Genomic DNA, 26,847 nt, shown 5'->3' on the forward strand with positions numbered 1-26,847 from the left:
GTGGAGTTGCGGTCTGTTGTATGCCTTTCCGCCTATACCACTTCTGCCCAGAGTGCTGAAGATCAGGTGCGACCGGGTCCAAGTCATCCTCGTGGCTCCGGAATGGGCACGAAGATACTGGTATCCCGAGCTACTCAGTCTATCGATCGCCCCCCCCCCCCGATTCGACTGCCTCTTCAGGAGAAGCTTCTGTCGCAGCAGCAGGGGACGGTCCTCCACCCAAACCTGTCCAGTCTCCACCTCCATGCCTGGAGATTGAGCGGCGACACTTGATGCCATTTGACTTGCCTCCTGAAGTCTGTAATGTTATTCTGGCAGCCAGGCGTCCCTCCACTAAATCGGTATACACCTGCAGGTGGAACAAATTTGTGGCATGGTGCACAGCAAAGGCTGTGGATCCCCTTTCCGCCCCTCTTTCTGAGGTTCTCCTCTTTCTTCTTTCCCTGGCCCAGCAGGGCTCTGCTCTGGGCACCCTCAAGGGATATCTTTCAGCTATTTCTGCTTTCTTACGGCTTCCTGATCAGCCTTCTCTTTTCAAATCCCCTGTTTCTCTATTCTTTAAGGGCATTACTCACGTTTCCTCCTGTCCCTTTCGTAATGCCTCAGTGGGATTTGAATCTAGTGTTGACCTATCTGATGTGCGCTCCCTTTGAGCCACTTCATAATTGTCCCCTTCGTCTTCTGACTCTTAAGACTGCTTTCCTGGTTGCCATCACCTCTGCTAGAAGGGTGAGTGAGCTCCAGGCTCTCTCTTTTAAGCCTCCTTTCCTTTCTGTCCATCCGGACAAAGTTGTTCTCCAGACTCGTCCTTCCTTTCTCCCTAAGGTGGTAACTGCCTTTCGCATCAGCCAGTCAGTTACACTGCCCACCTTCTTTCTGCCTCCGCATCCCTCGAAAGAGGAAGAGAGGCTCCACCGTCTGGACCCAAAACGGGCGCTGTCCTTCTATCTGGACCGCACCAAACCGTTCCGGGTGGACGACCAACTCTTTGTTGGCTACGTGGGCGCTAAGAAGGGGCGGGCGGTGCACAAGCGAACCATCTCTCGGTGGGTCGTTTTATGTATCAAGGCCTGTTATTCCTTAGCTAAAATGGAACCTGTGGGGCTGGAGGCCCATTCCACTCTGGCCACAGCGGCAACCACTGCCCTGGGCCGGTGAGTCCCCTTGCAGGACATTTGTCAGGCAGCAACGTGGGCCTCGCTGCACTCGTTTGCCAGACATTATTGCCTGGACACTCGAGTCCGGAGAGACTGCTTCTTTGGCCGTTCCGTTCTCCAGGACTTCCTGGTGTGATCTTGGTTCGCAGACCCACCTCCGGGGTTGGTATTGCTGGGGTATCTATTCTAAGGTGAGGAATCTACCTAACGTGTTTCTTTCAGATGAACAAGTTACTTACCTTCGGTAACGATATATCTGTAAGAAACATTAGTTAGATTCCTCAACGCCCCACCCATCCTCCCCGTTCTGCGAACCGATATCTAGGGTTAAGGTCATCCCTTTCAGGGCCCTAGATTCTTCGCACCAGTGTCGGTCTCTTGCATGTCTCTGCGTTCCTGGCGCAAGAACTGACGTCAGCGCGCGAGGGCAGCGTCTAAGTACTCCGTCGTCATCCCGGTGATCACGACGACGGACGCGGAGCCGCAGACGACGCTTAGCGACGCGCAAGGGTATTTCTGACGGAAAATCTTTCTGGTTCCAGACTGACGCCTGGGAATATTCTAAGGTGAGGAATCTAACTAACTAATGTTTCTTACAGATCTAGCGTTACCGAAGGCAAGTAACTTGTTCTTTTGGTGTCTAAGATTGTAAAAAACGTTTTTATAAATTGATGTTGGATTTCTATTGAGCTGTCAATTACTTATCGTCCATCATTGTACTCTAAAATGCTTAACACATGTTCAAGTAACGCCTGACTGCTCTTAACCACAATACCGGGACTGAGCTAAGGATTTATTATTGTGAATTCAGGACCCTCTTTGGGCTCTGTGAGAGTATTGAATGGTGAAGCCTAACCAACATCACCACATAATACTGCACCTTCCTACAGTGCCAGGCTGGATAACATCATTGAGTTAAAAACCCTGCTGCTAAGTTTCCTCTAAAAACTGGCCATATCCCTCAGCACGAACCCCACCAACCACAGGAAGTGTTCAGGAGGTCAAGGCTAGTTCTGAAATCCAGTCCAGACATTCCTGGGATCCTAATAGTATGTTTCCAGTGGACCTTAGTTCATATCTAACTACTATTAAGTCATCTGAATGGGCAGGCACCCAGATGTGCACTTTCGGTGGTGAGAATGCTGTATGGGCTTTTGAGCTTCAGAAGCCTTTATATGAAGAAACAATGCTCCTGGACAAGATACTTAGTCAGCAGGTCCGCCTATAGAATTCAGAGCACTCACAGAAACCAGATATTCTTTGAAGCCTATTTTTATCATCTTAGCGTCTAGTAATGCTTGGTTGTTTGTAGTGCTGCTGGTCAGGACAAGCTGGAAACCAAAGTTTCATGTTTTTAGGGGCAGAAGTGGAAGGTATTCTCCCATCGTGGTATCCTTCAAGGAGAACTTCAGTCTTATGGGCCTTATGTTTCTTTATTTCTCATAGGTCTTGCACCTTTCCTTTGTAGACAACACAGCTTCCACTTGCGCAGGTCACATCAGAAAAGTTCTCCAAAGTTCATGGCAAGGGGTCTGCCCTCATCGAAAACAGCCGGTAGCTAGGTCCTGTCCATGGAAAGGTCCTCTGGAATCCACTTGCAGAGTTCTCTTTAGGGGTCAGATAAAGTTCATTTACACTGGACTAGAGGTCCATTACTTAAATAACTCTTTGAATACTCTGGCAGCAAGCAAACTTCCAATGTTTTCTTCCTATATAGACAAAGTTGAACATAGTGTACTTGACCTGTGTCCTGGTCTTTGTTCAGTGGCAAGATTAAGGTCAATTTAACTTGAACAGCAACAGTAGTTTGTTGATTTGAGCCAGAATATCTTATAGAGACATTTAGCCGCAGATTCCTTATCTTTTGAATTCTCCCTAGATACCAGACTGGATCCGTACATTTTTCAGCAGTACCTCTGTGAATCGGGAGATGGTGTCATATGACTCCGTGATATGTACTCTGGTTGTGATGTCAGTGGAGTCATAATGTCCCTTCCAGCATGCTAAGCGGTTCCTTAGGACTTTTTTCTGGCCTACTTCAACAGTTTTTGTTGGTTGGAAACAGTGTGCCTTTTTTCCATGTCGTTAGGCTTTAAGCCTTGTCGATTTTGTGCGCGACAAATGTCCGCTACAGACCTGCATTCCACTTGTATGTGGTGTTTGGGAGAACACCACGACTCCTAGGATTGTGGCTCCTGTCAGAAGCTGAAGCCAAAGGCATTCAAGTGTCGTGGTCCTCGGAGACTTCATGGAATCGGTCTCTGTCTTTCCATTCAGAAGTCCGTTTACTGGGCCGTTCCAGAAACTGAGACAATCACAGGGACGTTGCTCTCCTCCGACGTCCCAAGGTGAGCGCAGGCACTTGAAGTCGCACCACCCCTGACTCCGCCGCGTAGAGACTCCATCTCCCATGGCTCCTCCTGGACACCAGTTGAGGCCGTACACGACTCTCCCCCACGCCTTTCTGAGAGCCGGAGCATCGATGGCCCAGATGAGGGAGTACTATAACTCTACACCTCAGCTTTGGAGCCCCACCGGGCCCCAAAGGGGTGAGTGGAGCCACGCTGGTGGGTTCGCTCTCAGTGGCAGTTGGGGCTACAGGGTCATTGGGATGGTGTCGGCCAGCACAGCTTCAACACCAGTGCACAGCCCTTTGGGATCTCCACCTTCGGCATCTGTCCTTGATCAGCTGACTCTGTCAACGATCGAGGTTATTCCATCTCCTATTGACGTCGAAGCATCGCTTTTTTGTCGTTGGACGACATCTGGTGCGGATTTGATGTAGTCATCTATGGGGAATTTTGTCTTCCCGCCTGCCTCTCTTGGTGACCTGGATGAATTAGGGATTGTAAGACCTATGTCAGAGGCCATTCCACCTCTTTGGGAGGCTAGTGAACTGGAGTTGTCCCCGGCTTCTGGACTTCTTTTCCCTCCTAACCAGGCTTCTGAGGTAAGTTCCTCCTTTACAGATAAGCTTAGGATGGTGGCTATGGTTTTGGAGTTGTCACTCCCTACAGTGAAAAATCTACTGATCCCCTGATTGATGTGCTTTATCTCATTCAGACAGGGGTGAAGCCTGTTCTCCCATATATTGAGGCCCTGTACGACATAGCTGTAAGGGACAGTTATAGATTCCTTACCTTGGAATTTCCCCAGGCGTCAGACTGGATCCGCAGATTTTTTTTCTTAGCAGTACCACTCCGTGTCCATAGGTGGCGTTGGTCGGCTGCGGCGTCGTGGTCGCCGGAATCAAGTTGCGGTGCCTACTTAGATGCCGCCTCTGCACGCTGATGTCAGTTCATCTTTTTCCGCGCCAGCCTAGCGCAGATACAGAGAGAACTACCTCTTTAATCACTTTTTGACAAAGCTTTTTTTTAAAAACTTTTTGTCGCCTTCTTTTCGAGTTCTCGACTCCTGGTGGGCAAGGGATGTCCCATCCTCTGATGTCTGTGACGGACCCGCACTTTGTGTGCCTTTGGTGCCTGGAGAGTGACCATAACCCGAAGTCGTGCTCCATCTGCCTAGCTATGAATCCAAAGTCTTAGTGGGAGCGGTCCCGCAAACGCTCTTGGAGGCTAGGCAGTCGGTTCCGCGTCACTCCTGGTCTAGCTCGAGGTTAAGGTTACACCTCATCCAAGTCTTCGAAATCTTCAGGTAAGTCGAAGCACAAGAAGAAGGCAAAGAAGCACCAGCGCTCTTCCCTTCTCCCAGTCGGTTGGCTGACGCAATACTGGATCAGGAGCGTCATTGTTCACCAGCTCCGTCTCCGGAGCCTCCTTCAGGGACGACTCCGCGCCTCCGTCAGTTTCTGGGAGCTGGGGCATCCCCTTCCTTCTGCATGCATTTTACGAAGCCCTTAGCGGAATTTTGGGGCACCCCAACTCAGCTGGTGCGCCTTTGGGCCCCGCTGTGCCTGTCGGGGGTCCTGGGCCTTCGATACCAGCAGGTCCAGCCCCGGCTGGCCCTGGAGGATCCAGGTCTGGATCCGGATCGACGCTAGTCTACTTTACTCGACCTTTCCCGCCGCCGATCCGGACTATGACGCTCCTGGCGTCGTCCGTTCCCCCAGCCGACTCAGTCCCCATCCTCATCCCAGAGATGAACCCAGAGCTTGATCGACGTCCGCCACCGCTGAATCCAAAGTTGAAGGGTATTTTAGTTCCCTTGTTCATCACTGGTGTTCGCGATCGCCCAGAGGGTTGTGATGAGGACTGGAAGGGGTCATCAGACCCTTTAGCAGACTAGCTTGAAGAGCCGGACTGGAGAGAGGAGCTGGGTGACGCCAGTTGTCTGGACACTTCCCCAGACTTTGGCATGCTTTCTCCTCCTAACGTGGCGACGGATGAGGGAGCGTCTTACGCTGTGGTGGTGTGAAGGGCAGCCCGAAACCTTGGGCCTAGAGCTCCCTTCAGTGGCAGTCAGGACTAATCTGCCAGAGGTGCTTCAGCCTGCGGCAACTTCCTCTGAACCCCTCTTGCCTTTCAATGAAGCCCTCACTGATGTCCTTCTGGGCACCTGGTCAAGCCCAGCACAGGGTCTCTTGTGGGAAGGACGATTGCCCGCCACCACCGCCCAGCCCCTGGCGACCCAGTTTTTTTCTCCCAACACCCTTCACCCAAGAGGTTAGTGGTCCAAGCCTCTTCATCCCGGGGCACATTCCCTTCTGCTCCCCCAGACAGGGAATCCAAGAAGCTGGATCATCTTAGGAAGCGCATGTTCTCTTCCTCCAGCTTGTCACTGCGGTCCATGAATACCGCGTGCGTCTTTGGCCGATCCTCCCATACAATTTGGGATACGGTTGCGCGAGTGCTGCCTCAGTGCCCGGAGGAGATCTGGGCCGTACTCTCCCAAACGGTGGCAGATGGGAGAGAGACAGCGAAATTCATGCTTCAATGTGGACTGGATACCACTGACTCACTGGGCTGAAAGATTGCCACGTCGGTAACCCTTCGGCGCTGTGCCTGGTTGAGAACATCTGGCTTTTCGGGGTATGTCCAGGCAATCCTGCTGGACATGCCCTTCGATGGCCATCACCTTTTTGGTGACAATTCAGACTCGCTGCCGGAGTGCTTCAAAGATTCTCGAGGTACGGCCAGATTCTTGGGCCTCGCTACATCCTCCCGTCCACCACAGTCTGCCTTTCGTGGCTAAGGAAGGGGCACGCCAACACGTCCGGCCCAGTCTAGCCATCGGTCCACACAAGCTGCCGTCAGAGTGTCATTTGGCGCTTCTCCATTGGGATGTTTCAGCTCTCTTGGCCAAAGGAGCTATCGAAAGGGTCTCTGCGCCAGAAGTAGGTCGTGGTTGCTATTCTCGCTGCTTTCTGGTGCCCAAGAAGGACAAAGGCCTGCGTCATATTCTAGACCTACGGGCCCTCAATCGCTTCCTCCAGAAGAAGTTCCAAATGTTCACGTTGGCTCCGGTCCTGTCTGCCTTCGACCCTGGGGACTGGATGGTGGCTTGCAAGACTCATACTTCCATATCCCAGTATTACCAGTGCCCCTGAGGTGTTCACGAAGGTGATGCCGGTGGTCGCAGCTCATCTGCACAGATCAGGGGTTCCAGTCTTCCCCCTATCTCGACGACTGGCTGTTGAAGGCAGGCTCACCCCAGGCTGTCGTCTCCCACCTCCAGACTATGGCAGACCTCCTGCACTCGCTGGGGTTTACTATAAATGTGCCGAAGTCGCACCTGACCCCCTCTCATGGTGTCCTTGGTTTTACCTGCTTATTCCAGTAACTCTGTTCATAGACATTAGTACTAGATGCCTAACTATTAATGTACTGCACCTTATATTTAGTGTAAGTGGTTGAAGCAAGAATGCTTCTAACACAAGGTGTTAAACCTAGACCCACTTGCACCAGCTTGAGAAAGACCTACTGCAACTCCTGCAGTGAAAGGAGCTATAGCCAGAAAATGACATGCTGCTCAGAGACCCTACCTTCCTATATGTTCAGGCTTCACCAGAGTCTGGTAGCTCAAGCCTCCTATTCCACAAAGTCTTCCTTCAAACCTTTCTCGCAACCCCAACAGATAATCCAAGAGGCTATAGTCAAGGAAGCATTTTCAGTGTGCAGGTTGGTGTTGAAATACATCCATGCCACCTGTCTTTTAGATTGCTATACTTCTGCCCTCTAGGACACAGCAAACCTGGTGACTACCAGTTTGCCAAAAGAATACCTGCAAGGCCATTCATCTGAATGGATATAGGACGGTTAGACAGCTTCCCATCAGATTATCGACTCTGAAGAAAAACCAAGCAATCAAGCTCACATTAGTATTGTAATTGAAAGTCCAACTCGTATTGAGTGATGGGCCTTTGAAAATCAGAGTAACAGACAGAAAGATCCTCCTGGGCTTTTTCAGGGCTATAGAACAAAAAGCAACTGTTTTTACGGCTCAAGTCACCATAGATGAGCGGACTTATCAAGGTCAAACCAACATACTTTTCCCTGATTCTAAACGAATAGACCGAAGTTGAGCATTGTCTTTTGTGTACTGCCTATGACTGGGACAGTCTTGAAAGATTCACTCTACATCCAAATACATACTTGATGTGATGGATTTGAGAACTCGCGGATGCCTTTTGTTCTATAGCCTTGAAAAAGTCCAGGAGGACGAAACATGTGTCGGCTGCGGTGTTTTGGACCTTTCTGTCTGTTACTCTGATTTTGAAGTAAAAGAAGAATTGAACTTCTGTGGACTGGATCTATCGATTTTCAATGGCCCATCGCTTAATAAGAGTTTATTTATTTTATTTTGATAGTTTTATATAGCGCGAGCATGAGGCTTGCGGGTATCCGCTCTTTACAGATATAAAGATAGCAGAACAATAACAACAATAACATCATATTTGGGAAAAAATACATGATAGAGTAGTGATCAGAACACAGAGGAGATGAACCAATAAGAGCAAAATTAACAGTCAAGAAAACAGCAGGAAAAAGAAAACAAAAAAACTATTTGGTATGCCGTAGTCATGCGAAAATAAGAGTCAGGATGGAAATCCTAGTCTCAAGGAAGAAGTGTGTTCCGAAGGAGTGCTTTCTTCTTTCTTGAAGGATACAGTTGAGGGATTCAATCGGATTTCAAGGGGGCAAGGAGTTCCAAATTATTGGAGCAATCCCAGAGAAGGATTAGTTGTAGGTTTCCTTTTTTCGGAACCTCTGTGGTTTCAGAAGTAAAGATTTGGAGCTTCTGGATGATCTGGAGCCACCAGAGAGTTCTAGTTTGTGGGCAAGATATCTAGGGGTATTGAAATGGAGGGCTTTGTGTGTCAGGCAGGCAATTTTTAGCTGGATTCTTGCCTTGAAAGGGAGCCAGTTGCGAGATTTCAGATCAAGGGTGATGTGGTTGTTTCTTTTTGGGCCCTTGATGAGCCCTGCAGCCAAGTTAAACAAGGCTCTCAGGGGAGCAAGTGTTGTTCTGGGCAGTGCAGAGTGTGTTATACTTCCATAGTCTAGCGTGCAAATCACTAGATCTTGTACTGCACGGTAAACGGTGGCCTGCCATTGGAAATTAGGTGTTTGGGTTCCCTCCTTTTGGCTTTCTGTGCCGGCCCACCTGGACTGGCTTGCCTGCTTTGCGTCTGCTGCAAAGCACTTTCTTATCTTTATGGGGCCATGTGTTTCTAACACATGGCCCCATAAAGCAAGAGATCGGCTGCAGCGCGGTCCTCTTTAACTTTCGGGACCGTAGTTTATTTGTTGTCTTTTGTAGCTGGTTTCATGCCAAATGTTGCCAGGTATGTGTGACGATCACCATATATTGTGGGAGGCGTGCATGCGTTGTGTTGGGTAATGCATTCTCATGGACAAGTTTCTTCGTGTGGTGGTGGTGTTGCACTATCCTTACATGGACTTTATCATGCGTTTGTGATGTTTGCTTGTACTGCGCATAAACTGTCCCATCTATCTGTTTGCTCGATTGATGAACTGTGGTTTTTTTACCCCAGCGAGTATGTGGGGAAGGTTATCTTTACTACTTTGCTTTTTCATCTCGGTCAACTGGTTAATAAATCCAGCAGTTGTTGAAGGGGCAGCGCGCAACGAGAACCAGGAAAGCTAATTGTTGCTGCTGCTTACCTCTAAGCATCAGACAGAGCCTCGGGCTGTGGAAAGACAGCTGTACACCTCCGCTCCCTCACAGAGGGCCCCTCCCTAGGCAAAGAGCAGCTTTCTGCGGCCGGAGAAAACGTGTTGGGAGGAGGCAGAACTGATATGCATCTTAAAAGAATACTAATTAAAAAAACAAAAAACGTACGAGTCAGAGAAACACGAATCTGTGATGTTAAGTGTGGAGAGCAGCGAGCGCGCGAGCTCCTGTCATGCAATCGTTCCTTTATTGCACGTGGGAGACGGCAGGCGGTGTTCCAGTCTTCATTACGGTTCTGGGATATTATGTTGTCAGCCACCCACTCTCCCTCTGCCGCTGTTTCTTCCCAGTGCTTTTTTTTTTCTGGCCCTCAAAATCTGGATTCTTTTCTCATGCCCCCCAGTTCACTTGCATATTGTCACCATTGGTTACAGCGCACCACAGTTGTGCCCAAGGGGTGTTGTTCCCATAGACTCATCCAAACAAACATTTTAACTTTGTAATGCTTGCAGAAGTTGCTCCGATTACTTAGCAAGGGATTTCCCTTTCACATTGGATGCTGTTAATAACAGTGCTGGCAGCGTAAGCAGTGATCCTGTTATAAAGAGCCGTTTGCAGTGTATTTTAAGGGTGAATAGAATTCTTGTGGATGGGGATTACATTATGTGCCACGGTTAACTACATTATGCAAGTCAAAATTTGCCGACTCAGCCTTGCATTTTTCCTAGACTAGTAAATTGAATACCATAACTTGAGCAATAGTCACTTGTTATTTACACCTTTTAGACATGGGGAAATGGCGAAATTTTTAGCTATTTAAACACCTCTTAAAATTGTAAAAGGTTTGGAGGTGATGCCCTGTTTCATAGGTGCTACTTACACGCTCTGGTGCATGTTTACAAATTAACTAAAACACACCAGTATTTATTTTTATATATGGAAACTCTGGTTCTGTTTACTTTAGTGTATATTTAGAACATTTTGAAGGCTCTTTAACCCCTTCGACGCTTGTGACGGAACGGTTCCGTCATGCACGTCGGTTGGGCTGTGCTTATGACGGAACCGTTCCGTCATGGCCCCGCCCGCGCTCAGATCCTTCAGCACTGCGCGGGAATCCGCGCAGCACTGAAGGGGTTAAAAAAAAAAACGAAGTAAATGTTTCCCATCTGGTTTTCCATTTGGAAAATAAATGAACGTTGAAAATTGCTATCGATTGGTGGATTTTACCTCGTAGTCCCACTTGTATAAACATGACAGGAACAGCCAGCAGATGTGCAAAATCAGTTTATTGCGCCCTTGTCATTAACAATGTTGACCATTTATAGCGCTTTCCATAGAGCTGCTCGGATCTTGGCTCACCACCGTTTCAGTATTTCTTTGCTGTTCTAGTTCTTACATGATGCAAATGACTTCAATGGTTCTAATTTGTTCGGCGATCTACTAGTGTGTGCATTGTAATTTAGGTGTGTGAACAAACGCTATAGGGTTTAAAAATGTATATAATTTTATCCTTTGGTTCAATGCATAATATTTTTTGTTTACATAACGTCACAGTCTTCCACTCCTCTTGACTTTTACAGTGAGCACCTTGAGCTTGATAATTAAAACATCCCTCCACATGTGTGCGCCTCTACTCAGTGTGACAGTGTCTGGTGTGTCGGCTAGTCTGCCAGACCCAAAGCTTCACTGTGCCTGTGACTCAGTGTGACTGCGTGTGTGATCGCGTGCTTCGATGCACCCATGTGCCTCTATGTATTAATGTGTCTGTCTCACGGGGTGCGTGTGTTTCTCAGCGTGTGCATGCATGTGTGCCTGTTTGTAGTGCAGTTTCTATGTATGTCTGTATGCGGGGATCAACAGGGGGTAAAAGACATTATCATTTACAATGCCATTACTTGATTAATGCTTCACAAAGGGGAAAAAAACAGAACATTTTCAATGCCAATAGCTCAAAACAATGTCATTGTGAGACCTATTGCATTGTAAATGCTTGTTTTTAGGATGGGGGCAACCTGACCGGACTTTAGGCAGTCTGGGATAGTGCCTTGAAGGAGGGAGGCATTAACAATCTTAGTCCAAAGTGGGAGTAATGCGGGTATGATCTCCTTGAAGTAGGGAGATACAGGGTCATTGAAGTGCTTTGAGCGTTGTTAGAATATTATGGATGGTATTTTCCTCAAAGGTTTCGGAAGAGTTCCATGAGGCTTTGGTTTTTGGGAGGTGTCCCTTGGGACACAAAAGAACAGTTGACTGGGGGGTAGGGAGGATGGAATGAGGTGGGAGAGGACATTGTTCCACAGAGGTCTGCAGATCGTTTAACAAGCTTTTTTGTCTTCTAGAGAAAGGAGGTGAAATCCACACAGTTTGGTGGGGAAATAGGTCCAACAAGCGACAGGATGGGTGCGTAATTTGATTGGGCTTTAATGAGATCAAAAGGTTTTTTGGGACGATGTTTAGCTTGATCCAACTGATTTCCAAAATATTTTGCTTTCGAAGATCTGATGCTTTTGTAGTAGCTATTCCTCAGGGATCTCAAGTGCTTGAGGTGTTCAAGGGAAGGAGCTGATCTCCACTGGCATTCAGCTAGCCTCCGGTTACGTCTTTCAGCATTGAGGCTACCGTTATACCATGGTTTGGAATCTTTTGCAGACACTCTTTTTAATTGTAATGGAGCAACTGCATCAAGGACAGTCACCATGGAGCGATTATAATGATTGGTAAGATCCAGGACATCAAATATCTCTTCAGGAGGAGGCAGGATGTTGTGGCTAAGAGAGGACAGTTTGTTACGGTTGATGATGTGCATTCTCCGTTTTCTACCATCTGGGTTTCATTGGTTGTGCTGTTAGTTGTCACTGCATCCTTGATGAAGAATGTGATGCGGTGATGATCAGACCAATCACAGGGGAGGATAGATTCAAGTTTGATTGCGTTGGGCTTCACAATGATAAGATCTAAGGTTGATCCTTTGTTGTGTATGGCTCTGTTGCAAAATTTGGTACGGTTAAGGTCATCAAGGAAGGTTTCAAAACTGTTAATTACAGGATCGTTCAGATCATTCCAGCGGAGGTTGAATTCTCCGAGGAAGATTTACATACAATATTGGCCAGCGTTTGTTGCAGTGGTTTCCATAAAGTGTTCTATGAAGTCAGTCTTTGTGCAGGAGCGGTCCACGACACATAATTTGAGGACTTTGTTTGCAAAGTTACATCAACTGGACCCTGAGATAAAGGCTGCAGCAGTGTTGCATGACGCCGCCAAGGCTTTCGATTCCATACAGTGGGGCTATATGTTTGCTGTACTGTGTTGTATTGGGCACTCTCCTCCATTTGTTCAATGGATACGTCTGCTATATGATGAACCGATGGCTGAACTTGCAGAGGGACGAGGCAGGAATGTCAGCTGTCGTCCATGCTCTTTTCTCTGTTTCCCGAGCCTTTGGCCTGTAAAGTCAGACAGCTGCACAAACAGGCGGCGCTGGGGTTTCCGCAGCGGCCACTCTAAATATCTCTGTATGTGGATGATATGCTGCTGTATGTGCGGGAGCCAGAGCTGAATCTAGACCCCCTGCTCCGAGAGAATGTTAAGTTTGGAGGATATTCCTGCCTCAATATAAATTTGAATAAGTCAATAATACTACCCCTCACACAGTGTACGACGCCGTGTGCATTTGCGTACCCGCTGAAGTGGACCATGGAGCCTGTCCAGTACCTTGGGATTTGGGTGCATAGGTTATCTGGAGGTAGTGGTGCAGATGAACTACGGGCAGGCGATCGCGACACTGACAGAAGAGGTATCCCGGTGGATGCACCTCCCGCTGTTTCTTGCGGACCGCATCGCTGTAATAAAAATGACGATTTTACCCAGATTTTTGTATTTGTTCACGAACATTCCTATAGTGCTGACTAAAGCTTTTGTTAAGTCGCTTCAGGCATGTCTATCGACATTGGTATGGGTGGGTAAGAACTCACGATGCAGTTAGGAAACACCGGTACAGCCATTTGAGGAGGTGGGTTTGGTGCGCCGGACATGCGCCTATACTATCTGTGCGCAGGCACATTTTGCACATTATTGGCGCTTCCTGCAAAAAAAATTGCCGCATTTGGCTGTGGAGTCAGATGACGTCCATCTGGCTCCCTCTTGGCCGTTGTGCTCTACGAACGACAGCTCAACTCAAGGAGGCAGATCAATACGGTGACCTGCATAATTTACTGTCCTCACTGCAAACAAACAGTACACGGCTATGTTGGGCTTCGCGTATGTCCGATTGCGGGCTGCTTTCCGTATGATCTACCCGGAGTACCTGGATAAGCCGAGGCCTTTGAATGCACTTCAGGTGCTGCTGTCCACGGAGTAAAGGAAAGGCCTAATAACCAGGCTGGATACCGCCTCTCTCTTGTCGAGAACCCAATGGTTACGTCTGGTGTGTTTGAAACCTGGAATGCTTTGTTGGATGTGCAGATGACTTGGGAAGATAGATTTACTTGCTGCGTGTTGACTTGGCGCCTCACAGTGAATTGCAACTTACGGATAATACATTTTAAGTATTTGCAGCAGATGTATTATACGCTGTAGGGTGGAGAATGCTGACTTTATGCATTTAGCTTGGAGCTGTAAGAATGTGGCATTATTTTGGGGTAAAGTGACGCAAATCATGTCGCGATGACAATGAAAATGGTAACATAAACGCCGCAGGTATGTTTATTGGGACTGCTGAAAGCAATTCAAGCGAGCTATTGCAAACTGGTGACTATTGCGTGTTTGCTGGCCAAGAAACTAGTGCCCAAAATTTGGGGTGGGAGGATGGTGCCAACAGTGAAGGCGTTGCTCAAGGACATTGTATATTGTAAAGATCAGTTGGACATTCATGCTGAGGAGCTCCCGATTGCATCCAGGCCGAAACATGTTTGGAGCTGTGTAACAACTAACCTTTTGGGGAACCCTGATGTTCTTTGATAAGCCTCAGACCAGGTCTGCAGGCGGTATCTGGGGGGAATAATAGTAACTCTGCTTTGAGCTCTAGCAGGTTTTTTGTAATCACATCCAGTCTGGAGTCTAATGAAGAGTGGTGGTGGGCTGTCAGGTCTTGAGTCCGTGGGCAGGGTGGTAAGGGGGTGGTGATTACGTTGGGGATAGGGTCCTGAGGTGTTGGGGGAGGGTGTATAGGGTTTTCGGGGAACAAGTGCTGAGGTATGGGGAGAGAGAGCAAAGGGTGAGGGTGGTTTGGGGGTAGCAGAAAGAATGATGTGAGGGGGAGCCCAATAGAGTGGTGAGCGGGAGTGCTACAGGTGTGCTAATAAGTGTTGGGGGTTCAACATTCTGGGGAGATAGTGGATGAGGCAGGTGGGTGGTAAGCTGTGTAGTCGCGGTGAGGAAGTTGGTAGCTTGGCTATGTAAATCTGAAGCAATAGCACTGGCTGTGGAGTGAAGCTTAAATATGGAGTGGTGGGCCGTGGTTTCAATCCCCTCAGGTGGAGTAGGTGAATTGGTGGTCTACAGAGTTGGGTGGAACTGAGAAGGAATCGGAGTTCGATACTGTTTTCTTGATAAGAGGGAATAAATCCTCAAATAATTTAAGGTGGTGATCTGAAGACTGGATGAGGATAATACCATTGTTGTAGATGGTGATGGTGACAGCTGCTCTGCAAGCTAGTGAAGGGGATACCGACAGTTTGAGGCCATAGTGCATTTTTGTATTTGTGGAGATCACAGGTAGAGAGAGGAGGACTTTTCTCCATTGTGCCTGTCTTTTTGTGTAGAAGATGAGGTCACTAATTATAGTTTCTTTATATGTACAAAAATAGGGATCAGAGACCAGGGTTTCTGGATGAGATTTGAGTAGTCTGTGTTTTGGGGCTTTGGCTGTTTTTTTTTTTATAAGTTCCGGGGATAGTTAATTTTATAGGTGTAATCTCCAGCTGGCATCACAGTGGTGCTGGTTGTTTTTTGTGGATCCATGACACAGGCTAGTTGATCGTAGGGTAGCAGAGGGGGGTGAAGGAAGTGTGCAGCAGAGACAGCAGGATGTACAAAAAGGGCTAGAGGGTTACAGTCAAATGTAGAATATCATGATGGGGATGAAACTCATGGTTTTTGTTGCAGGAATAGGTGGAGTTAGGTTTGGTGAGGATGTGGCCAGTAGAGGGGCAGGTAATAAGGACTGGTGGACATGTATGGGGTGCTATGCCTTAAAATGAGGTTGTGCAAGAAGCTTAATGGCTTCTTACTTAAGAACATGCAACCGGAAGGTAGCGTTATGAGATGGGTTTGGAGGAAGATAGCAAGCTGAAGTAGAATTGAAATAAAATCCTAATGGAGGAGAGGGGGACAGTTACTAGAAGTGAGGGTGACCTACCCTGATGAAGCTTGGCTACATATTGTGTGTGTGTGTGTCAATTTAAATATTCATATCTAGGTGGTTGCTGCAGGACGTTTCAAATCTCTATCAAGACAAGAGCTTTCCAAAGGTTATAGTGGGTGGGGGGGGGGCGACATTAACCAATTTAGCCAACTAGGTGGTGCTACAGGCTGCGACAAGGTGACGGTTTGCAATTGTTTCCCTGCAAGAGATCAGGGCTGAACTAGGGCTCGCAGTCCCATTTCCGTTATTTTTTGGGTATTAGAGTAGGGTTATAGGGAAGATAACTGCCCGAGGAAAGAGAGACATTAACCAAGTTAGGCTGCGACAAGGTCACAGTTTGCTTCTCTTCCAGGGGATCCTCATCAATAGTCATAAGCACTGAATATTCCCGCCCATGTGCGGGGACCCCGGAAATAATAAAATTATATATGTAAAAAACATACATATATACAGCTCTGTATATGTATAAACATATATCATTTTTTCCAAGCAAATGCAGCTCCCATAAAAGGCTAGGCAATGTAAATATACACATCCAATAACACACATATATATATATATATATATAAAGGTATAACAATACACCTAAATCTCTTTTTTTTTTTTTTTTTTTAATGAGGTAAACACTCATGAGAAAGCAAAAAAATAAAGAGAACAAACTGTGGAAAAACACAGATGTATAACACATTGCCAGCCTGCAGGCTGCATTGCAATACAATACCATAGAGACTAAAAAGCCCTGTACAGGTAAAAACTGGCACCGTGCCTTTAAGGCAGCCCTGACTTCCATATCCCATCATGCCTCAGGGGTGACAGTTAGGTCAGTTGTTCTTTCCGGCTCCTTCAGTCAGGACCCTGGAATTCAGCTCTCTTCTTTTTTGACTCTTTAGTCAAGAATTATTACAACTTTAAGATTTTTTTGGACTTCTTCTTACAAATTCTGTGAGGAAGTCAGTATCCTGTGTTTTTCTGACTGATTTTTCAGCCGTTTTGTCAGAAAAATGCCTTCTTTATTTGTTCCATGCCCATCTTGTGGAAAAAAGAAGGCTGCGTCAGACACACATGAGGTGTGTATCATCTGTCTGCCGGACTCTCACTCTCCAGCAACATGTCGTCATTGTGAAGACCTTTCCAAAAGGACTTTAAAGGAGAGGGAGAGGATTAGGCTGTATGGCCTAGCAGAACGGTCGACGTCGAAGCAGTTGGTCCCTGTTTGCTCCCCATCGACGTCGGGCTCGGCGTCGAAGACTCCAGCGGCGGGATCGTCGCGGAGAGGTGAGGAGTCAAGGGGAAGTCATGCTGCAAAGAGAAAATCGTCGTCGACTTTAGATTCAGCGTCGAAACGGAGGCGTTCGACGTCGACGGCGTCTAAAAGCTCGGCGTCGAGGTCTCGGCGCCACAGTTCAACGTCGAGAAAGCATCTGTCGACGTCAAGAGAAGATCGATCGACGTCTGCACAGAGATATCGTTCGTCGTCGAAAGAAAGACATCGTTCGACGTCGAGGTCGGCGAGACATCATTCGGCGTCGCGAGAAGTACGTAGGCGATCTCCACAGTCGACGTCGAGACCAAGATCGCCGTCAAGATCAAGATCGCCGTCGAGGAAACATCGTTCGACGGCGAAGAGGCTTTCGACGTCGTCGGAGCATTCGACGTCGAGACAAAAGTCTCCGTCAGGAGTGACGTCGAGGCAGACGCCTCCGTCAGGGCCGACGTCGAGGCAGGAGCCTCCGTCGGAGTCGGCGTCGAGGCAGAGGCCTCCGTCGGAGTCGGCGTCGAGGCAGAGGCCTCCGTCGGAGTCGACGTCGAGGCAGAGGCCTCCGTCGGAGTCGACGTCGAGGCAGGTGCCTCCGTCGGAGTCGACGTCGAGGCAGGTGCCTCCGTCGGAGTCGACGTCGAGGCAGGTGCCTCCGTCCTCACAGGTCTCCAAAGCTTTGGTGAGGTACATGAAGCCTCCGTCGAAGATAATCTCGACGTCGAGACAAGAAACTCGGAGCCTCGAAGATTCGAGTCAAAGATCTCCGGTGATAGGCCTATCACCGTCGAGGCAGCCCTCTGTTGAGGGTACGCAGGAGGTTTCACATATTCGCCTCACGATTCGACCAGTCTCAAGGCGAAAATCTCCTCATAGACTGATATATACAGCTCCGGAGTCACCGCGTATCATTTCTATCTCGCCTTCAGGATCAGAGGGCTCAGGTTCAAGGTCAGGATCACCAGAGCCTGTACATCAATCTCCAGTTCCTGCAAGAGAAAGTTCGCAGGAGGAGGACAATGCTGTGCCTCAAAGTCCCGTAAGGGAGATGCCTCAGGACCCTGCTATGACAGACACAATAAGGGCATCGCTAACAAGAATAAGGGGCGTGGTATTCCCAGCGACACCGATCAGACCAAGATCTCGAGAAAGAGAATCCCGAAGTCACTCTCGAGCACCAAGAAGGCGATCCAGGTCTGCCTCCCTCAGAAGAGAGTCGACCAGATCAGAGAGAAGGCGCCGTAGGACCCCTTCTACCTCCCCTTCTTCCAGATCATCCAAAAGGGATTATTCACCGACACTCTCGGAGACGCCACCCTCTCGGGTATCTCCGGTAGATGACATTTCTACATTTCAAGAAGTGTTGTGTAGAGGAGCTACAAAATTAAGTATCCCTATGCCGGTTCAGGAGACCACCACATCCATAATTTTTGAAACTCTTCATGAACGCACAGTGACACGCCCGTTATTGCCATTAGTCCCCGGTTTGCTACAACCGGTAATGGATATCTTTCTCACGCCAGCAACCACCAAAACGGCGCCGGCGAGAATTCTAAAAAAGTACCGTCCAGCTCCGGAGGATCCGCTATTCCTTAAAACAGATCCTCCACCGGACTCTGTCATCACCGCCGCTGCCAGAAAGACGCATGCAGTAGCTGGATCTTCAACGGTGCCACCAGATAAGGACAGTAAAACGCAAGACTCCTGGGGGAGGAAAGTTTGCGGCTCAGCATCCTCAAGCTTGAAGGTGGCAAGTGCCTCGGCGCTTCTGGGGCGCTATGATAGGTCACTATGGGACTCTCTTCAGAGGTTCGTTGAAAAAGTTCCATCAGAGGACAGACGGGACTTTGAAGAGATTTTGCATGAGGGGAGTCTGGTTTCTAACCAGATCATAAGTGCAGCGGCGGATGGGGCAACACTGGCAGCGCATGAATATGCACATGGAGTCACAGCCAGAAGAACATCCTGGCTTAGATTGACGGCCTTGAAACCGGAAGCGCAGGCAAGAATTTTAAATCTGCCTTTCTCCGGTAGTTCTCTTTTTGGGTCCCATGCAGACGAGGAAATGGCCCGTATGAAAGCAGAGCTGGAGACCATGAAAACAGTCGGGCTTGAAAAGAGGAAAGAGTTTCGACGCCGCAAGGGAAATGACAGGCGCAATTACCAACAGAGGGTTCAAACCCCTCATTGGCAAAAGAACCAGGACCAGCAAGGTCAAAAGAAACAGCAATACCAGTCCCGCAAGCCATCCAGGGGACGAGGTAACAACAGGCAGTCTAATGCTGGAAACAAAGCACCGGGGAAGCAATGAGAAACCGCTTCCTCCGATGCTGTCCACCGCTCCGGTGGGAGGAAGTGTTGCGCATCATCTTCCAGAGTGGCAGACAATCACAAAGGACAAGTGGGTACTCAATATACTGCGTCATGGGTACTCGCTTCGTTTCAGAAGTCACCCCCCATCGATTCCTCCTGTCAAGTCATCCCAGCATCTAAAGCAGCTCAGAGAAGAGGTAGCGACGCTACTACTCAAATCTGCAATAGAGAAAGTGCCCATAAACCAGAGAGGAAAGGGAGTTTACTCCAGATATTTTCTCATCCAAAAGAGGAGTGTGAAGGCGGAGTTCAGACCCATTTTAGACCTACGGATACTGAACAAGCACATAAGAAAGGAAAAATTTCGCATGCTGGCGCTCCACCAAATATATCCTCTTCTCCGGATGGGCGATTGGATGTGTTCACTGGACCTTCAGGATGCATATTTCCATATTCCCATCCTAAGGAATCATCGAAAATTTCTCAGGTTTGTGGTAGGCAACGCTCACTATCAGTTCAAAGTCCTCCCATTTGGCCTGAAGTCAGCTCCTCGAGTATTCACAAAATGCGTGGCAGTAGTAGCGGCTGCTCTGAGGCGCGCAGGAGTCTTCGTCTATCCCTACCTAGACGACTGGCTAATAAAGGGCTCATCACCACAGAATGTGCGGACACAGCTGTCGCTATGCCTGAACTTATGTCGCAGGTTGGGTCTCAGAGTGAATGTCAAAAAGTCCAATTTTTCACCAACGCAGAGGATCCACTACCTGGGTGCAACTATAGACTCCGTAGTAGGAAAAGTGTTTCCTTCGGAGGAAAGACAGTCATCCATTATGCTAAAAGGCAGACAGATTATGACCAGCAATCTGTCGTCGGCAAGGCAAATCTCATCTCTGCTAGGGGCCATGGCATCCTGCATCTTCCTAGTGCCCAATGCCAGGCTAAGGATGCGTCCTCTCCAGCAAGATCTCGAGGACAAATGGGATCAAAGGAACTCCCTGTGGGAAGAAAAGGTTTGCCTCTCCTCTGCAGCCAAACAGTCAATCAAGTGGTGGCTGAAGCCAAGGAATCTGCAAGTGGGGATTCCCTTCCATCAAGAGCCCCCAACTCAGACCTTAATCACCGACGCATCCCTTCAGGGATGGGGTGCGCATTTTGGGACTCTGCAAACTCAAGGACGGTGGTCCAGCAGCGAACAGTTGTACCACATCAACATGCTGGAGCTCAGGGCGGTCCACCTAGCCCTCAAAGCGTTCCTACCTGCGATAACGACGAGTACCATTCTAGTACAGACGGACAATACCACCACAATGTACTACCTGAACAAGCAGGGGGGTACTCGATCCAGAACGCTCTCGCTGGAAGCTCAGTCCCTGTGGCACTGGATCCTAGCAAGGAACATCTCATTGAAAGCGGTGCACCTACCAGGAGAACTCAACGTGCAAGCAGACTTGCTCAGTCGGCATTTTCAAGAGCCAGAGGACTGGGTAATCAACGACGAAGTGTTAGAAGACATCTTCGGGGAATGGGGGCGCCCGCAAGTGGACCTCTTCGCGGACGAGCAAAACACAAAATGCCGAGGCTTCGCCTCAAGATACCATCGACCAGGATCCCTAGGGAATGCCCTTTTGATCAATTGGTCAATGACATTTGTGTACGCTTTTCCGCCTCTCCCACTAATTCCCAAGGTGGTGACCAAGCTACAGAATTCATCTGCCAAGATGATACTCATAGCACCGGACTGGCCGAGGCAGTGGTGGTACACGGATCTCCTACACATGTCGATCCGCCCCCACAAGCGGCTGCCGTGCAGGCCGGACTTGTTATCCAAGATGCAGGGGAAGATTTACCATCCCAGCCTTCCCTCGCTGAGCTTAACAGCATGGCTCCTGAAGTCCTCCAGTATGGCCATCTGAACCTCCCTCAAGAGTGTATGTCCATACTGAAGGAAGCCAGGAGGCCTTCGACAAGACACTCCTACTTCTGTAAGTGGAAAAGATTTTATATATGGTGTGCTCAGCATCATTATGATCCCACTAAATGCCAGGAGGATGTAATTTTGCCCTATCTTCTACATTTAGCAAGGGCAGGGTTGAAATTTTCATCCATAAAGGTTCACCTAGCAGCCATAACAGCATACAGGCGTTCGCCTTCACAGCAGTCATTTTTTAAAGTGCAGGTAGTGAAGGATTTCTTGCAAGGGCTCAAGAAAGTCTATCCCCCTGTTAGACCTCCCTCTCCTTCCTGGGAGCTAAACTTGGTTCTGTCAAAGCTCATGGGTTCGCCTTTTGAGCCTATTCATAAGGCTACCCTACAGCACCTCACATGGAAGACAGCATTTTTAATAGCCATCACTTCAGCACGGAGGGTCAGTGAGATACAGGCCCTCTGTTCTAAAGAACCCTACACTGTTTTTCATCTAAATAGGGTGGTGATGAGAACTCACCCTTCGTTCCTACCCAAGGTGGTATCGGAGTTTCATGTAAACCAAGCCATCTCCTTACCAACCTTTTTTCCCAACCCCTCCTCTCCGGCAGAGAGGGCGTTGCATTCTCTAGATGTCAGAAGGGTCCTAAAATTCTACCTAGATAGGACTAAGAATATCAGGAAATCTGACCAATTGTTTGTGAACTATGGGATTGTCCGTATGGGCTTTGCTGCATCCAAACGTTCCATTGCTAGGTGGATTGTTTCTAGTATTACTTTGGCCTACCAACTGGCTCAGAAACCATTGGGGGCGCGCCCTAAAGCGCATTCGACAAGAGGAAAAGCGGCTACCGCGGCTTTTCTCAATAATGTCCCACTCTCCGAGATCTGCAAGGCAGCCACTTGGAGATCTGTCCACACTTTTACCAGGCATTATTGTCTGGATTCGGACACCAGGGCAGACACTCAAGTAGGACAAGCCTCCTTGAGGAATCTGTTCCAAACATAATCATTTTCATGATTCTTTTTCTCCATGGGTGATACAACCTTAGTTTCATTTGCCTGCTGGTGGAAGGGGAGCTTGCTACTCTATTCAGTGCTTATGACTATTGATGAGGATCCCCTGGAAGAGAAGGGTAAGTTACTTACCTGTAATCCTAGTTCTCTTCCAGGGGTATCCTCATCAAAGTCATAAGCAACCCACCCACCTCCCCAGGCAAATGAGAAGAGGTGTATTATTCATTATGGAAAGGATATATCTTTGTGTTTAGGACTATGGTCCCGCAAAGAACAACTGACCTAACTGTCACCCCTGAGGCATGATGGGATATGGAAGTCAGGGCTGCCTTAAAGGCACGGTGCCAGTTTTTACCTGTACAGGGCTTTTTAGTCTCTATGGTATTGTATTGCAATGCAGCCTGCAGGCTGGCAATGTGTTATACATCTGTGTTTTTCCACAGTTTGTTCTCTTTATTTTTTTGCTTTCTCATGAGTGTTTACCTCATTAAAAAAAAAAAAAAAAAAAGAGATTTAGGTGTATTGTTATACCTTTATATATATATATATATATGTGTGTTATTGGATGTGTATATTTACATTGCCTAGCCTTTTATGGGAGCTGCATTTGCTTGGAAAAAATGATATATGTTTATACATATACAGAGCTGTATATATGTATGTTTTTTACATATATAATTTTATTATTTCCGGGGTCCCCGCACATGGGCGGGAATATTCAGTGCTTATGACTTTGATGAGGATACCCCTGGAAGAGAACTAGGATTACAGGTAAGTAACTTACCCTTTTTTGTTTCCCTGCAAGAGATCAGGGCTGAACATGGGGTCACAGTCCTATTTTCATCATTTTTAGGTCTCGCTGAGAGCATTTAGTATACGGGCTTTCAAAGTGCTACCCACATGATTTTGCAGGCCTGATGCTTGATTGCACGATGGCATGCACGTGCACAGCTGCTGCTCGCACTCCCTCCGCCCCCCTCCCTTTTCGTCAGCTTTATTCAGGCTCCTCTGCTGCTAGCATTCCCCCCTCCCTTCTCGCCCAGCCCTTCTTGTCACCTCGGCTTGCACTCACCCCTCCTTTCTCCCCTTTCGGCCTCTTTGATGTTCTCAGTGAGCCGCGCGGCCAATGCTTGTTAAATGCGTTTCTTTGTTAGCTTTCTCTGGTGTTCGTTGTCTTAGCGCTTGTGTGACCATGGCTTCCTGTTCCAGCCTGTGTGAATTGCCCATACACTCCCTGTGTTATATTGTGATGCTCAGATCTGTTCAGCGCACGTTCTGTTGCTCTGCAGCGTCCATCCATCTTCAAACCTTTGCATTTATACAACTGTAAACTGCGCTGTCTGTTCCACGCTGACACGTCTCCTGGTCCTACCAAATAACTTAAATTATATTAATGACATTGCAGTGTGTATTGTGTATCATGTACAGTACTTCATTAAAACTCTCTTCATTGAGCAGTTTGTAATTCCGAAGACGTTAATTATTTTTGTTCAGTGTATCCCTTCATGTCGCATGTTATCACAAATAAGGTCATTTGTTATGTTCTATTAGGGAATGGCTGGTGGCCCTCTGACGGAATTTATTTGCATTTACTTCTAATGATCGTGCAGTGCAGCAAAATAAGGTGGGGAGCAAGCCACAGTGAGGATGCAATCAGACATGACGCGCAATGTTCACAGTGCTTTATTTGCAGAATGTAAAGGCGCTACAGGGAACAGCAGGGGTTATGGTCTGTTAGCCTAGCTGGTCTTCAGAGAAATTCAGTTTGACAAAGTGTGTTCAAAGAATTAGATCAAGAGTGTTTCTCTTGACTCATGCCTCTCCCTTCCTGTCTCTTCCTCCGTCTCTATATCTGACTCTGTCTGCCTCTCCCTCCCTGGTTCTACTCCATCCCATGCTCCTCCCCCATGCCAAGCTCTTCCCCATGCCAAGCTCCTCAGTAATCCGAGCTCCTCCCCCATGCCAAGCTCCTCCCCATGCCATGCTTCTCCCCCATGCTGTGCTTCTCTCATGCCGTGCTCCTTTCCATGCTTCTCCCCATCCAATGCCCCTCCCCCTCCAATGCCCCTCCCCCATACCATGCTTCTCTCCATGCCATGCTCCTCCTTGGTAACTCACTTTTTGCCTAAGGACTACATGCAATCTTAAATTATAGAACTCCCCTAATTACAATCTGCACTTTGCGTGAGGTGGCGCTGTCTGGTTACAGACACCACCAGGCCCTTCAAAAAAATTTTTTTTTAAACATCTAGAAGGATGGGAGTTCCAGCTGGTGATGCACCGAAGGAACGAGGAGGGAAGCAGAGGAAACACCAGTTAAGTAGGAACTCTGTCTTTCCTGGGCAGGAGGAAACTAGGCACCAGATTGGAGAATGAGGGGCACCCTACAGGTACTCTGTCGAGGGCTCACACCCTGCTGAATAACTGGAATTGCATGGCTCCTCATGGTGAAGCGACTGTTGGTAGAGTGGGAGCACCACACAGGAACTCTGCTTCCAGCGCTCATACCTTGCTGTAGCAATGGCAAATGTGGGCCAAATAATGGGAAGCACACTTTGGCAGCTCAGTCTCTATCTGCTTAGGCAGTGAGCTGACCAGGGTGACCCGTCGTGGTCCAACGACCGGGCCAAAGGGCTGTGCTCAGGGCCGGGGACATGAAAATAAAAGGCAAGTTGCTCAGCTTGGGAGACCCACCAGTTATCTTGGTTGCGGCGCAGCCTTCTCCTCGGTGGTAGCACAGGACCTGAGGCACTTTCAACTACTGTACTATTCGGTGCTTGAGTGCTTGTTTTTTCTTTGGACATTGCCAACACACCCCACTTGTGGGGTTTGTTGATCAGCACCTAAGGTGACTCTTTGCTTAGAACGACAGCATAATTTGAACATTTTGCTTATGGACATTGTGCGCTTTACTGCAATCCATGATTCTTGATAGATGTGCCGTCACTCAGGCCTAGTCACCAATGTTTGATGTATGAGATTATGAAGTCTGACCTGGGTTCGGTAAACTGTGGCCAATTTATAGAGGGTGTTCTACCCTTCCACCAGATTACTCCCTAAATGCCCACTCTACTTTTTGTTAGGTAGAAGACCATGTGCGCATCCTTAAGCAGGATGCATCATCCCTTCTTTAAAAGTGGGCAGTGGAGCTGGTACTAGAGGAGGACATTGGACAGGGGTGCTATTTTCTTTACGTCCTGGTATCCAGGAATGGCACAGTCTTGGTCCACTCCTAGACCTCACGGTTTTGAATCTTTGTCTGAAAAGAGAAATTCAAGATGCTGACCCTGGCTCAGATTTTTTTTGGCACTGGAAGTGCAAGATTGGAGGAGTATTTTCAATTTCTGATCCTGACGTCACACAGGAGGAATCTGCTTTTTGTAGTGGGGTCCAATCACTAGCAGTTGTGAACCTCCAGTTTTGAATAATATTGAAAGCTCAAGTCTTAACCAAGTTAATGGTGGTAGTAGTGGTGCATCTGAGAAGATCAGGAATCCTGGGCTTTCCATGCCTATACAACCATCCCCTAAAGGCCAAGCACCCAGAGATGGACCTGCATTTAATGGCATCCTTGCAGTTGGACCAGGTTTTTTTCAATCAGTATTCCCAGTCATCACCCGCAGCCCTCTCAGCACCTCCTATTGACAGGAGTAGTACTGGACACTACACCTCTACATGCCTTTCCATGACAGACAGGGTTTAAGGCATTCATTCTTTGACTCTGTTGTTTCAGTAAATGGCTCAGATTCTAGTTGTGTTAGTCTTGCGCCTGCTTGGTCTGCTGGCTACTTGCAGCCTCCTGGTCACACATGCATGCTGGAACATGAAAACTTCAGTGGGGTTTCCATAGACAGTAGTGCCAGGACGGGGGAGATTGGTCAACCGCCATCACAATCTGTCCTGGTATACTGCAGCATACCTGGCCTGGCCTGGTCTGGAGGATAACCTTACGCCAGGGTTGTCTTTCCAGCACCCAATAAATGTGGTCATAGTCATAACAGATGCCTCCATTCTGAGATGGGGTGATCATCTGAAGGAACTGGAGACCAAATGTGGAGCAGATTCTGCACATCAATCTGCTAGAGGTAAGAGCAAATTGCTTTGTGCTCAAAGGAACGGTCTGATCTTGACAGACAATACGACTGCAAAGTGGTATATCACCTAACAGGCAAGGAGTAAGATTGCACCGTCGCTGTTAGAAAGCTCTACGATTTTGGTTTTGAGCTCACGGACATGGTGTTTAGCTGGTAGAGGACTATCTGCCAGCATCCCTGAAAACCAGAGCTGACTGCCTGAGATGTTGCCACATTGCTCAATCCTGAGTTGCGTTTCTACCCAGAGATGGTTAAGAACATCTTTATGCTGTAGGTCACACGCCTTGTAGATCTATTGCCACTCAGCAATACGCACTGCCTTGGGTTCCGTGCCCTCCATAACCATTACAAGGAGCCATGCAGGACACATTTCGGTTGAAATGGAATTTGCCTTTTCATTGCATGTTTCCTCCCATACCCATAATTCCTCGTGATCTAAGAAAGATTTGCCAAGACCGATCCCACGTCATCCTCCTTGCTCCAGATTGGCTGAGAAGGGTATGGCACAGGGACCTTCTGCACTTATTCCCCCCCCCCCATCCATATCCCTCTTATGACATATCTTCTCTCCCCCCTGGGGTGGCAAGTCTTTCATCCCAACCTCTAAAGCCTCCACCTTCATGCCTGGAGAGT

The 26,847-nt window shown here is 48.1% G+C and overlaps 1 protein-coding gene across 15 annotated transcripts in view; it reads left to right on the forward strand.

Moving 5' to 3' along the window:
* The window catches only part of TRIP12 (thyroid hormone receptor interactor 12), a 1,120,962-nt gene that overhangs the window by 1,007,552 nt on the left and 86,563 nt on the right, over positions 1–26,847 (forward strand). The gene's annotated exons all lie outside the window — the stretch shown is intronic.

Source organism: Triturus cristatus, chromosome 11 (assembly GCF_964204655.1).
Source record: "Triturus cristatus chromosome 11, aTriCri1.1, whole genome shotgun sequence".
Taxonomy (NCBI): domain Eukaryota; kingdom Metazoa; phylum Chordata; class Amphibia; order Caudata; family Salamandridae; genus Triturus; species Triturus cristatus.